Here is a 15,315-nt window from a genome sequence, read left to right as displayed (position 1 = left end):
ACTTTATTTTCTTGAGCTCCAAAATCACTGCAGATGGTGACTTCAGCCATGAAATTAAAAGACGCTTGCTTCTTGGAAGAAAAGTTATGAGCATCTAGACAGCATATTAAAAAACAGAGACATTACTTTGCTGACAACGGTCCATCTAGTCAAAGCTATGATTTTTCTAGTAGTCATTTATCAATGTGAGAGTTGGGCCATAAGGAAAGCTGAGCACTAAAGAATTGATGCTTTTGAACTGTGGTGTTGAAGAAGACTCTTGAGAGTACCTTGGACAACAAGGAGTTCCAACCAGTCCATCCTAAAGGAAATCAGTCCTAAATATTTGTTGGAAGCGCTGATTCTCAAACTGAAGCTCCAATACTTTGACCAGTCAAAAAGCTGACTCCTTGGAAAAGACCCTTTTGCTGGGAAAGATTGAAGGCAGGAGAAGGGGACAACAGAGGATGAGATGGTTGGATGGCATTACTGACTAGATAGACATGAGTTTGAGCAAGGTCCAGGAGTTGGTGATGGACAGGGAGCCCAGGCGTGCTGCAGTCCATGGGGTCGCAAAGAGTCAGACATGACTGTATGACTAAACTGAAATGACTGATGGTTGATTAAGTCATTGCCCTTGGTGATGGAACTCGATTTCCACCCTTTTCCCTTCCCCAGAGGTGAGGGGCTGGTGGGATGGGACTGAAAGACCAACCAACTAAATACAGAATGGTCTCCCTTGGCAACCAGATCTCACCCTCTTTTACCTAGGGGCTCTCCAAAGTCACCTCACTAACATAACAAAAGAAGCCCTTAATGTTTTCCTTGCTTAGGGAACTCTAAAAGTTTTAGAAGCTCTGGGCCAGGAACTGGAGAAAAACCAAATAGGTATTTCTTATTATAAACCACAGGACTACATTATTTGGGTTTCCAGGTGGTGCTAGTGGTAAAGAACCCACCTGCCAATGCAAAATGCTTAAAAAATGCAAGATGGATCCCTGGGTCAAGAAGATCCCCTGGAGGAGGGTTTGGCAAGCCACTCCAGCATTCTTGCCTGGAGAATCCCATGGTCAGACAAGCCAGGCAAGCTATGATCCATAGCGTCTCAAAGAGTGGGACACGACTGTTGTGACTTAGCATGCATGAACGCTGTCCATTTCTACATCTTTGGTAAAATGTCTATTAAAATCTTATGCTCATTATATATATATATATATATATATATATGGCCTTGAATATTATATAGTATGAAAGATAAAGTATTGTGTACACATTACATACAATGTTACATATAGGTATATATTATGTTTAACAATTATATGTAAATAATGCATAGAAAATAATTAAAATCTTTTTTCTCAATTAATGAAATAAAACTAAAGCTTTTGGGGGAGAAAACTGATGACCTAACATATTTAGTTAATGCAAAGCAAAAAAGTGAAAAACAGGTGAGTTAATCATTCAACTCAACAAATTTGAAATTACAAAAATTCACATAAGAAAAACCGAAAAGAAACTATAAATGGGAATGGGGAGGGAGGATGGAGGAGGGTTCAGGATGGGGAACAGATGTATACCTGTGGCGGATTCATTTTGATATTTGGCAAAACTAATACAGTTATGTAAAGTTTAAAAATAAAATAAAATTAAAAAAAAAAAGAAAGACAATCTATAAACAAGGTTAATTGACATGTATTTGTACTTAGCTTTCTAATGTTGTTAATATGAAAAGTTAATTACAAACTATCCAACAATCAATAATGCAGCTTTCTTCAATCTCCTGATTAAAGAAGGTTCTTATATAATTAAAAAAAAAAAGAAACTATAAATATACAGAAATAAATGAATTATGGTAAATAAATTAACAAACAAATGACCTATCTTGGGGGAAAATTAAGAAAATATATGTCATATTCTAAATCAAACAAGGAAAATTGACATCACACGCATATATGACATACACACTAATAACAGAATAATCACAGATATAGGGGATGTTAACTAAATCACAAGAGACTAATTTTCTCCATTCTATGCCTATGCATTTACAAACTTAAATTATATGTGCATGTATATGTGTGTGTGTATGTGTGTGTATGCATCTTTTTTTTAAATTTTTTTTAGGAAAATGTAAAATGCCACCACCAATCACAGAACAGACAGATAGTCTGAACTGAGTAATATGAACTACAAAACAGATTTGCCAAAGCGATATACTAAAAAAAAAAAAAAAAAAAGACTGTTTCCCAGAGCAGTTCATTAAAAAACAGTTAATTCTAAGCTATTTAAAATCCTTTGAAGCACAAAAAGAGCTTCCAAATCTTTTTTACCAAGGTGGAAAAGTATTAACACAGAACAGTGATAAAAAATATATATATAATCTATCTTCTACATAGGCCCCTACACTTTCAAAAAGATGAAGAAAAATAAAGAGAACTCCAAACTAATCTCACCCATGACACCAATTTACAGAAATATTAAATAAAACCTACCAAATATTACCCAGAAGCATGGGTAATATTACCCAGTCTTAATTACCCATTAAGACTGAGACTTATTCCATGTATGTACCTATTCTGTTATCTCCCTGAACTTGACTGCTTTAGCACCAACATCTGCAACCTTACAGCATCTAAACAATATTTGGTAACATTCGATGCTTTTTCATTTGTGCTCACAGACTGCCTAATGTCCAGGTAACTCTTAGATGACTTGAATCATTGTTATTCTTTAGTAAATGACTTCATAGTGGATGACTGATTCTCCATTTCTTCTTTAAAAACTCAGAAATGTCCAAGTGTCCTATTTTCCTTTGCATTCTATCCTACATTTCATCTCAGATTTGTTTTGTATTTGTGTGAAGGGGCAGAGGTTTCCCTGGAGCATAATTAATTGTTAGGGCTTTCATTTGTACACTATTTACTTTAGTAGGCAACTTATTTAACTAATTAGATATATAGCAGTAGTTTTGCATTAAATGCAATGTATACATTGATAGTTATGCATTCAAAATAAACAAAACACCAATATAATATTTAAATGCAACATTTTCAAATTTTAAGAATAAGCAAACCAAAAAGGCCAATTATTAAACTAGTACACCTAGAGTAGTGATTAACAACTTTCTGCATCTCTCTTTTTTTCCCCCTCTCTTATATCAGTCTCTTATGTTTATCCATTTCTCTTTCTATAAAGCTATTATCTAACCATTTCCTTGAAATTCCTTAAAGTTCTACTCTCACAGAAGTCCTAAAAAGGCTTTTAGGATAAGCTGTACATTCAGATTCTTTTCTGAGGGCAATAGACATCATCTGATTATCTTACTAATGGAGGTAAATGTCTATCTTGATTGGGAGAAAAATACCACAGCCTTGTATCAAAGTATATCATGGTATAATAAGAAATGAGTATAATGCATGGCTTTTATCTGCATTTTCTCTTCTTATTGAAAGAAGGAATGAGACTAGAATAGGTGCTGCAGAAGGCCATTAAAAATAAGGTTGTTCGCTCTGGGTCTTGCCTGGACTGGCATAAAGACACTGGGATAAGATGGGAACCAAGGTGTTGGGAAAGCACCTCATTAAAGATAGGCTGCCCAGAGAGAGCAGAAGGAATACTACGGCTTGAGAGCAGGGCAGTAGCAAGTCCAGACATACAGGGATTCATACACCTGAAGTCTGGAATAGTCAAACCAGCTTGAGGCCATCTATCGCCATAGTGGTTAGCAGCTGCAGGGGCTGTTTGAACCCTTGATTCCTGGAGAGAGTACAATACCAGAGTGACTACATCACAGAGCTTCTGACCCTGAGATCCAGTAAGTAAATGTTCATAAAGCAAGGATCAAGAGGTTTGGTTCTCCCTGGGCACTTGGCTCTGAGGGTGAACAGGCATTCATTAGAGAGATAAGGCTCAAGTTTGAGAGATAGGTCTTAAGCATTAGCAAGAGCATATCTGAGGCTTCCTAAAGTAAAACAGCAGGCCACCCACCAGAGTGGAGAGGGCTCAGAGAAGGCACAGCTGTGGCTGTCATAGAACGATTGGACCAAGGAAAATTTTATTATAAATGAGGCTGTCTCTAAGAAAAGCAAAATTTACTGGGTGTGATAGTGTTAAACACTCATCCTTCCTATTCAATATACAATGCAGCTTGTTTTTGACTAAAGACTTGAGTAACATTCTGTTTCTAATATCTCTAAAGAACAAGTATGCAAATTTTAAATTTTATGTTTTAAAAAATTAAAAAAAAACTTGAGAGCTAGGAAGGATTGTCAAGATAATATATTCTATCACATACCCACAAAATCCATTTCCAAATGAGAAATGTGACACTCAAGGAGATTCTATAACTTGCCTAGAGTGATGAGTGGTAGTGAAATAATTAATAATCATATTGCTGATTCCTAGCACAAACAGCTTCATTATGCAATATAGAATGCTGCTAATAGAAAATAAACTTGCTAAATAAAATTTCTACTTTATTCCACTTTTCAAAACATCAACAAAAACAACTAATGGTTTGCTACTTACAGGAACACAGGTTTTTTTGTGTATTTAATAAAAATCCTTATAGATATAACTCATAGGTACTGGCACATTCTATATAGGTGTATAAAAATATATAATGTCACTATACATACACTGCATATATAGAGATATACTATCTAAATATATATCTATCCATCCAGATATATACAGACAGATATATACAGATATATATATATATAGCTTTATATACAAACAAATATATGGATATATATATATATATATGTATATGTACAGTTTTCATTGAAGATGTAATTTCAATTTGTGAAACAGACTTCCCTGGTGTCTCAGAAGGTAAAGCGTCTTGCTTACAATGCGGGACACCTGGGTTCGATCCCTGGGTTGGGAAGATCCTCTGGAGAAGGAAATGGCAACCCACTCCAGTACTCTTGCCTGGAAAATCCCATGGACAGAGGAGCATGGTGGGCTATCAACTGAAGAGTAGAATCTGTGTGTGCTTAGTCACTCAGTGGGTCTGACTTTTTGTGATCCTATGGACTGTAGCCTGCCAGGCTCCTCTCTCCATGGGATTCTCCAGGCAAGAATACTGGAGTGGGTTGCTGTTCCCTTGTCCAGGGGATGTTCCCAACCCATGGATCAAACCTGGATGTCCTATATTGCAGGCAGGTTCTTAATTATCTCAGTCACTAGGGAAGCCCTTTTATTTGCATGTTTTATCACTAAGTTATGTCCGACTCTTCTGTGACCTCATGGAAGCCCACCAGGCTTCTCTGTCCATGAGATTATCCAGGCAAGAATACTAGAGTGGGTTTCCTTGCCCTCCTACAGGGGATCTTCCGGATCCAGAGGTCAAACCAACATTGCTTTATATTTCCTGCATTGGCAAGCAAGTTCTTTACCACCAGCACCACCTGGGAAAGGAAGATAGAAAACACTGCCTCAGAAGGTGCCGTATTGGCATGTGGATTATTTTGAGTGACAGGCAATCAAGATAGAGCAGATTTTAAAAAAAACTTTTTTGCCTTCACCTTAACTACCTAAAATAATTTAAATAAAGGGTCTGTTCTAGGAAGAAACTATCACCAGAGATAACTATGACGAATATGGGTTACATCTGATAAGCTGGGGTTGCTCAGTAGGGTCTGTTCAAACTCCTCTCTTTGTCCCATTGTCTCTGCTTGGCATGGAAAACACTTGTTTGCCAAACATTTGCTCTTTCCATCTTGCTGTGATTTGTCATCATTTGAGGACCTAGACCCCTACCTTCTTCTCCTTAGTTAAGGATGACATACTTGCTTGTGTGCTCAATGTAAGTCTCAATTGCCTGAGTGTCTGAGAACCTCTTATGTCTATGGGAGGTTCCTGTACACATGAAACTTAATTTTGTTTTTCTCCTGTTAATCTGTCTTATGTCAATCTAATTATTAGATGAGTTAAAAAACTATGAAAGTAGAGAAAAAATTTTCCTTCCTGACACAACTTAAAAACTTGAACATAATACAATAAGCGAACATAAGAAGATTCTGACTGATTGGAAAGAAAATGTGGAGCTGACTAAAGGACAATGAGATTTGATGAAAGAAAATACAGTGAGTTTCCTGGCTGTCATTTTCAACTTTTATATAGCCAGGATGAGGCACAGGGGCCTGTAGCCTGGAACTATCAAAAGAGGTAGACAAAACCCCTAAGAGAAACCTGCTCTACTTAGCCAAAGAAGAAGGAAAATGGTAGCTTAACAGAGTAGTAAAATTGTTGACGATACCTACTGTACTCTACCTAAATACCAGTGGAAAATTTTTCCTCTCCCCTTTCTTGGTGTCAGGGCAGCTGAGCACTGAGCCAAAGTTCCACACATTCTCCCCTCATCCATACCAACAGATAGCAACATATGGTGCTCTGATTATCACACCAGATTGTTCTTGTTTGAGCTAAGCAAAGAGCCAAACTTTGACCCTATTAGGCAGCAAAACTGTGGAATAAAGCAGTGCTCGTTGGTGTTACCCAGCACCCTGGCATCTGTGCCAGTATCCGTGAAGCTCAGTGGAATGATGAACCTCCACCCTCACTGTTCTCCGCCTTGCTGTCAGCACTGAGGAAGCACAAAATGGTGTGAGGCAGCACTGAGTGACATTCTGCTTTTGCGCGTAGGACAATATTGGTGGAGATCATAAAGGGCTGAGTTTCTCCCCCTGTCCACCAGTAACAGGGTAGTACAATGCCATGCTCCGCCCGTTCAAGGGCAGTGTCAGCAGAGCCCAGTGAGCATCTGAACCTCCACTTCCACCCTACCTCTACCATCACTAAACAGGGTGACTCTTCACTAAAACAGATTAAATTGTGAATCCAGAATCTCACAACATATCCTAGAAGTCCAAAATACAATCCAAAGTCACACACCAATCCAAGAACCAGAATAATCACAACTTGAAAGATGAAAAATTATCTATAGATGCTAACACTGAGATAATTCAGCTATTAGAATTATCTGACAAGTATTTGAAAAAAGTAATCATCTACTTGCTGCAGTCCACAGGGTTGCAAAAGTTGGATATGACTTAGCAACCGAACAACAGTAATAAATCATCTACTTTTTTCATGAACAATTATGAACTCTTTTAGTAAGTGAAAAAATAGAAAAAGTCCAGGTTGAGATGCATCATGATCAAACTTCTGAAAACTAAAGACAGAAAAAAGCCTAAATACAGCTAAATAGAAATGATCCATTTCCTGTACAGGAACAATGGTTTGAGTGACAGGATATTTCTGATCTGAAGCTATGGCTTCAGAAGGAAGTGCAATTTGTTTTTCAAGAAAAGAAATATCAACCTCAGATTCTATATATAGCAAAAATATTCTTGAGAAATAAATGCACTCTCAGAAGAAAGAAAACTAAGAGAATTTGTCATCAGCCTACTTACCTTTAAAGAATGGTTATAAGAAGTTCTCCAAAGAGAAAGGAAAATAATAACTGTAAACTTTCATTTGTATGTCATAGTTGAATCACATATGGATTTAGCAGCCTAACACAGTTCCATTCCAATGGTAGCTTTTTCAGTGGGATTAATTTTGTTTATGTATGTAAGTACTCAGTTTGTTAGTTGTTCCCATAATAGATACTAGGCAAATGATTGCAAGCCTTTGCCAAGTACTAAGCTAGGTAGCGGGAACACAGTGCATGTTAAAATTGCCCATGTTAGACTTTTATACATGCAGAGAACATAAAATTTCATGGGAGAAAATGGCATTGGACACATAATGAGACATTTTTTAAATTTTACAATTATTTAAGATCCTAATGAAAATATATAAGATCTAGGAGATGGTATGTCAGAGGAGCCTTACTTCATCTAGTGGATCGGGTAGGCGGGGTTTTCTGAGAAGTTGTGATTTAAGATATTTAAAAATGAGGGAGATAATAGGCTTACTGTTGATAGGAGCAAGGAAGGGTGAAGGAAGAGCGTTCAAAATAAAGGGACACCATGCACCAGGGCCTGATGTGGAAAGAAAGGAATTTGGGGACATTCTAAGAACTAAAAGAAAACCAGCACAACTGAGATTTTAGTGTGTAATATGGGGAAATGACATTTTTGAGATAAATGGAGCCTGAGTCACACAGTTCGTTTTAAATTTTAAACTCTATATATGATCAACATGGAGCTGCAGTGTTTTGTTGTTACTACTTGTTTGTTTTTAATTGGGGTATAGTTGCTTTATGATGTTGTGTTAGTTTCTGTAGTACAAAGAAGTGAATTAGCTACATGCATACATATATACCTTCCTCTTGGACCTCCCTGCCCCCTACATCCCATCCAGGTCATCAACGAGCACCATGCGAATCTCTCTGTTCTATACAGTAGGTGCCCACTAGCTATCGGTTTGACATCCGGTCCCATCACTTCCTGGTGACTCAGACAGTAAAGCATCTGCCTACAATGCGGGAGACCTGGATTCAATCCCTGGGTGGGGAAGATCCCCTGGAGAAGGAAATGGCAACCCACTCCAGTATTCTTGCCTGGAAAATCCCATGGACAGAGGAGCCTGGTAGGCTGCAGTCCATGGGGTCGCAAAGAGTTGGACACGACTGAGTGACTTCACTTTCCCATCACTTCATGGCAAATACATGGGGAAACAGTGGAAACAGTGAAAGATTTTATTTTGGGGCTCCAAAATCACTGCAGATGGTGACTGCAGCCATGAAATTAAAAGACGCTTGCTCCTTGGAAGAAAAGCTATGACCAACCTGCTGCTGCTGCTGCTAAGTCGTTTCAGTCGTGTCTGACTCTGTGTGACCCCATAGACGGCAGCCCACCAGGCTCCCCCGTCCCCGGGATTCTCCAGGCAAGAACACTGGAATGGATTTCCATTTCCTTCTCCAATGCATCAAAGTGAAAAGGGAAAGTGAAGTTGCTCAGTCATGTCCTACTCTTCAGGACCCCATGGAATGCAGCCCACCAGTCTCCTCCATCCATGAGATTTTCCAGGCAAGAGTACTGGAGTGGGGTGCCATTGCCTTCTCCGATGACCAACCTAGACAGCATATTAAAAGCAGAGACATTACTTCTCCAGCAAAGATCCATGTAGTCAAGGCTATGTTTTTTGGAGTAGTCATGCATGGGTGTGAGAGTCAGACTATAAAGAAACCTGAGTGCAAAAGAATCGATGCTTTTGAACTGTGGTGTTGGAGAAGGCTCTTGAGAGTCCCTTGGACTGCAAGGAGATCCAACCTGTCCATCCTAAAGGAGATGAGTCTTGGTTGTTCATTGTAAGGACTGATGTTGAAGTTGAAACTCCAATACTTTGGCCACCTGATGCGAAGAGTTGACTCATTGGAAAAGACCCTGATGCTGGAAAGATTGAGGGCAGGAGGAGAAGGGGACGACAGAGTATGAGATGGTTGGATGACATCACGACTCAATGGACATGAGTTTGGGTAAATTCTGGGAGTTGGTGACAGAGAGGGAGGCCTGGCGTGCTGCAGTTCATGGTGTCAGACATGACTGAGAGACTGAACTGAACTGAACTGATGAGGCCAGATGGCATGATCTTAGTTTTCTGAATGTTGAGTTTTAAGACAACTTTTTCACTCTCCTCTTTCACTTTCATTAAGAGGCTTTTTAGGTCTTCTTTGCTTTCTGCCATTAGGGTGGTGTCTTCTGCATATCTGAGGTTTTGATATTTCTCCCAGCAATTTTGATTCCAGCTTGTGCTTCATCCAGTCCAGCCTTTCTCATGATGTACTCTGCATGTAAGTTAAATAAGCAGGGTGACAATATACAGCCTTGACATATCCTTTCCTGATTTGGAACCAGTCCATTGTTCCATGTCCAGTTCTAACTGTTGCTTCTTGACCTACATACAGATTTCTCAGGAGGCAGGTCAGGTTTCTGGCATTCCCATCACTTTAAGAATTTTCCACATAAATCCCAGTTTACACAAGTATTCATGAGCCTTTTACTGATAGGTGAGGAGAAGTAGCATCAGGAGATATACATAAAAATAAACTTTAGGAATATTAAATAAATTAACACAGTACTAGAGAAATTGCCGTTGCAACCACTTGAAAAGGTTAGAATACATAACAATCAATTTGAGCTTGGAAAGCAAATACATTTCTGCTCTTACTCTCCAGACAGGGCTATCTGTGGGCATGGAGCTGATGGAAACATGACTACAATCAGTAAGTGGTGTTATTCAAGCTTGCTTCCCTAGGGCATCATAGGTGGACTTTAAAAAAAATTGTGTAAACCATAGTTGCGTGCATGCATGCTAAGTCCCTTCAGTCACTTCCGACTCTTTGTGATCCTATAGACTGTAGCTTGCCAGGCTGCTCTGTCCATGGGGATTCTCCGGGCAAGAATAGTAGAGTGGATTGCCATGCCCTCCTACAGGGGATCTTTCCAACCCAGAGATTGAACCCTGTGTCTCTTAGGTCTCCTGCATTGGCAGGCGGGCTCTTTACCACTGCCACCACCTGGGAAGCCCAAACCATAGGCACTACCTTAAATTAATGCATTTCCTTGCAGTTATGTGTCAAGGATTATTCTAAGTATAATTTTATTGACTTCATTTAACTAAGAAAATTAGAAGCATACTAGCAAAAGTCCTGTAGATAAGGTGTTGAAAAAGGAATGATTGATTGAAATGTTCTCCAGAAAATGGGCAATAAATTGATAAGGAAGATAGAAGTCACTTGGAATATTTGTTGTCAGTAGCTGCCCCTGTCACAAAGAGAGGAAACTGATGATAACTGCTATCCTTGGGAATCACTAAGAACTAAGAATCACCCTGTCATCCACCTGTGTTTCCTGAAAGAAAGAAGAGGCTTTGAAAAGCACTAACAGGAACCAATGGTTTGATCATAATGCTTTTGCATTCAAAACACTGCTACATAATATATGATATTTGTTTTTCTCTTCCTGACTTATTTCACTCTGTATGACAGACTCTAGTGGAAATCTAGAAAAATGGTACTGATGAATCTATTTTCAGGGCAGGAATAGAGATACAGATGTAGAGAATGGACATGTAGATGCAGGGTGGGAGGGGTTGAATTGAGAGATTGGGACTGATTTATGTGCACTGCCATGAAGAATTGATGCTTTTGAACTGTAGTGTTGGAGAAGACTCTTGAGAGTCCCTTGGACTGCAAGGATCCAAACAGTCCATCCTAAAGGAGATCAGCCCTGAATATTCATTGGATGGACTGATGTTGAAGCTGAAACTTGAATACTTCGGCCACCTGATGTGAAGAACTGACTCATTTGAAAAGACCCTGATGCTGGGAAAGATTGAGGGCAGGAGGAGAAGGGGACGTCAGAGGATGAGATGGTTGGATGGCATCACCAGATCGATGGACATTCAGTTCAGTTCAGTTCAGTTGCTCAGTTGTGTCCGACTCTTTGCGACCCCATGAATCACAGCACACCAGGCCTCCCTGTCCATCACCAACTCCCGGAGTTCACTCAGACTCATGTCCATTGAGTCAGTGATGCCATCCAGCCATCTCATCCTCTGTCGTCCCCTTCTCCTCCTGCCCCCAATCCCTCCCAGCATCAGAGTCTTTTCCAATGAGTCAACTCTTTGCATGAGGTGGCCAAAGTACAAGAGTTTCAGCTTTAGCATCATTCCTTCCAAAGTAATCCCAGGGCTGATCTCCTTCAGAATGGACTGGTTAGATCTCCTTGCAGTCCAAGGGACTCTCAAGAGTCTTCTCCAACACCACAGTTCAAAAGCATCAATTCTTCAGTGCTCAGCCTTCTTCACAGTCCAACTCTCACAGCCATACATGACCACTGGAAAAACCATAGCCTTGACCAGACAGACCTTTGTTGGCAAAGTAATGTCTCTGCTTTTCAATATGCTATCTAGGTTGGTTGCAACTTTCCTTCCAAGGAGCAATGGACATGAGTTTGAGTAAACTCCAGGAGTTGGTGATGGACAGGGAGGCCTGGCATGCTGCCATCCATGGGGTCGCAAAGAGTCGGACATGATTGAGTGACTAAATTGAACTGAACTGAACTAAATGAAGACTTCTGTGTATATCCCATAGTTGTACATGGCAGAGAGGCAAACTCAACTTAATAGAAACAACCAAAAAAGTTCATGAACCAATCTGTGAAACAACAAGATGTTTATTTTTGCTTGGTTGTAAATAATATTAGTTTATCCAAGAATTCTTTATCAAGAGAGTAGGGTAGGCAGATCACTGAAATGTCACCTACTGGCCACAGTTAAAAGAGAAGCTAGTTGCTGGCACCTATTCCTTTGTGGATATTCTGCCCTTTTCATATCTTAATCTCATTCTCACTGACACAAATTCTTTTCCTTTCAGGATCCCATCATAGCTGTACTCATGTACTTGCATAGAATCTTTCCCCCTCTCTTCTAGCCAATACCATAGCCTCTATGTTTTTATATCTGACTTGACAACCAAATTCTGACCTGATGGTTTTATTTGTCTGTACCAACTGTGGTATAAGAGTGGTATAAAAATCTGCTTGCCAGTGACAAAGATGTGAGAGATGGGGGTTCAGTTCTTGGGTTTGGAAGATCCCCTGGAGGAGGAAATGGCCACCCACTCCAGTACCCTTGTCTGGGAAATTCCATGGACAGAGGAGCCTGGCAAGCTGCAGCCCATGGAGCAGCAAAGAGTTGGGCATGACTTAACAACTGAGCACACACACATATATTCCTTAATATTTGCCCTCTAGATTAAATCATGTAGGGTTAACATTTACTAACCAGAGTTATACTGCCAACTCTGAGAAAAAGCACCAGACTCTTCCATTTGAAAATAAGCAAAAAATAATAATGGTGCATTGTTCTGTTAAAGGTAATTTTTTTTATTGAATTATGACTTATTTCTTAACCTAACATCACACTGTTTTTAAAAATTCCATAGACTTCCTTTGATATATTTATTTTATATTATAAAAATATATCAAGGAGATACTTAAACACATTATTGTGGGGAGATCTTTCGAAAGATACTGATATAAGAAGCTAAGGAGAAAGTCGCTTTTCAGAAATGAGATTTAAAAATAGAGTAATTTTTATACATGGTGGCTCTATAATAATTTTTAAACTCTTTAGTTCAAATGAAATTTTAATGTAAAATATCACTATATGATAATATTAACAGACTTTTATTATGTGCCTACAGTGTCAGAAATGTACCAGATATATTACTATTTTTCTTTTTTTATCTTAGCATCTCTATGATATAGATATTATAGTTTCACTTTAAGGTGAGCAAGCTGGGATTCAGGTAGGCTTAATGGCTTAATTAAGTTTACATGTTAATAAGTAGTGAAGCTTTGATGGAAACAAGTCTGATTGGAAACTCTGTTCTGGATTCCAGTTCAATATCATGATATATTGATTTTGGCTACTTTTAAATTACAATTAAAATAAAAAAAAACAACACTGAGACAGAAATTTCAGTGAGAATCAGTATAGCTCTGACAGTCACATACCCTGTATTTAAATAACAAAGACAATTTTTTGAAAACACATGAAGACTATCACTTTTGTATCGCTAAACAAGACTGGCTATGAGGTTTGTTTTTTTTTCCCCTAAATTTTGCTTTTAAAAGACTTATATGTTCTTTGTGATAAATATAATCTTCATGGTTATTCCTCAGAATTAGACATTTATTTTCACAAATTCATTGTATGCTTATGAGAGAATATTATAGGTTATAAGTCTAACTACAATTACTCACTACCTGTTCATTTTCCAGATTTTGGAAACTATGAGTTATTTATTGCATAATTTTTATTACATAAAATTCCAAATTAGTGAATTTATCAGTTTATATAATACTGTCTCTTTGTGGATATTATCCTCCCTATGTAGTGATTGGGGGTACATTTACCAGGTCACTATCACATTTATTGTTGCTGCTGAAGACTTCAGTTCACTCCAACAGGTCTTTGACAATTTCCATGTGCCAAAACCAAAGCAAGGGCTGCTGAATGAAAAACAACATATTTCCTACCCTCAGTAAAGGCCTAATTCTAGTACACTGGCTCAGATGGTAAAGAATTTGCCTCCATTGCAGGAGACCTGGGTTCTGTCCATGGGTTGGGAAGACCCCTGGAGGAGGGCATGCAACCCACTCCAGTATTTTTGCCTGGAGAATCCCCATGGACAGAGGAGCCTGGAATGGGTTACAGTCCATGGGGGTCACAAAGAGTCAGACATGACTGAGTGACTCAGCACAGCACAGTACACTGTCAAATCAGATCAGATCAGCCACTCAGTCGTATCCGACTCTTTGCGACCCCATGAATCGCAGCACGCCAGGCTTCCCTGTCCATCACCAACTCCCGGAGTTCACTCAGACTCACTTCCATCGAGTCAGTGATGCCATCCAGCCATCTCATCCTCTGTCGTCCCCTTCTCCTCTTGCCCCCAATCCCTCCCAGCACAAGACTCTTTTCCGATGAGTAAACTCCTCACATGAGGTGGCCAAAGTACTGGAGTTTCAGCTTTAGCATCATTCCTTCCAAAGAAATCCCAGGGCTGATCTCCTTCAGAATGGACTAGTTGGATCTCCTTGCAGTCCAAGGGACTCTCAAGAGTCTTCTCCAACACCACAGTTCAAAAGCATCAATTCTTCGGCGCTCAGCCTTCTTCACAGTCCAACTCTCACATCCATACATGACCACAGGAAAAAACATAGCCTTGACTAGATGAACATTTTTTGACAAAGTAATGTCTCTGCTTTTGAATATGCTATCTAGGTTGGTCATAACTTTCCTTTCAAGGAGTAAGTGTCTTTTAATTTCATGGCTGCAGTCACCATCTGCAGTGATTTTGGAGCCCAGAAAAATAAAGTCTGACACTGTTTCCACTGTTTCCCCATCTATTTCCCATGGAGTGATGGGACCAGATGCCATGATCTTCGTTTTCTGAATGTTGAGCTTTAAGCCAACTTTTTCACTCTCCACTTTCACTTTCATCAAGAGGCTTTTTAGTTCCTCTTCACTTTCTGCCATAAGGGTGGTGTCATCTGCATATCTGAGGTTATTGATATTTCTCCTGGCAATCTTGATTCCAGCTTGTGTTTCTTCCAGTCCAGTGTTTCTCATGATGTACTCTGCATATAGGTTAAATAAACAGGGTGACAATATACAGCCTTGAAGTACTCCTTTTCCTATTTGGAACCAGTCTGTTGTTCCATGTCCAGTTCTAACTGTTGCTTCCTGACCTGCATACAAATTTCTCAAGAGGCAGGTCAGGTGGTCTGGTATTCCCATCTCTTTCAGAATTTTCCACAGTTTCTTGTGATCCACACAGTCAAAGGCTTTGGCATAGTCAATAAAGCA

This window comes from Bubalus bubalis, chromosome 15 (assembly GCF_019923935.1).
Source record: "Bubalus bubalis isolate 160015118507 breed Murrah chromosome 15, NDDB_SH_1, whole genome shotgun sequence".
Taxonomy (NCBI): Eukaryota; Metazoa; Chordata; class Mammalia; order Artiodactyla; family Bovidae; genus Bubalus; species Bubalus bubalis.
The sequence above is the reverse complement of the archived record's forward strand: the minus strand, read 5'-3'. Positions refer to the sequence as shown.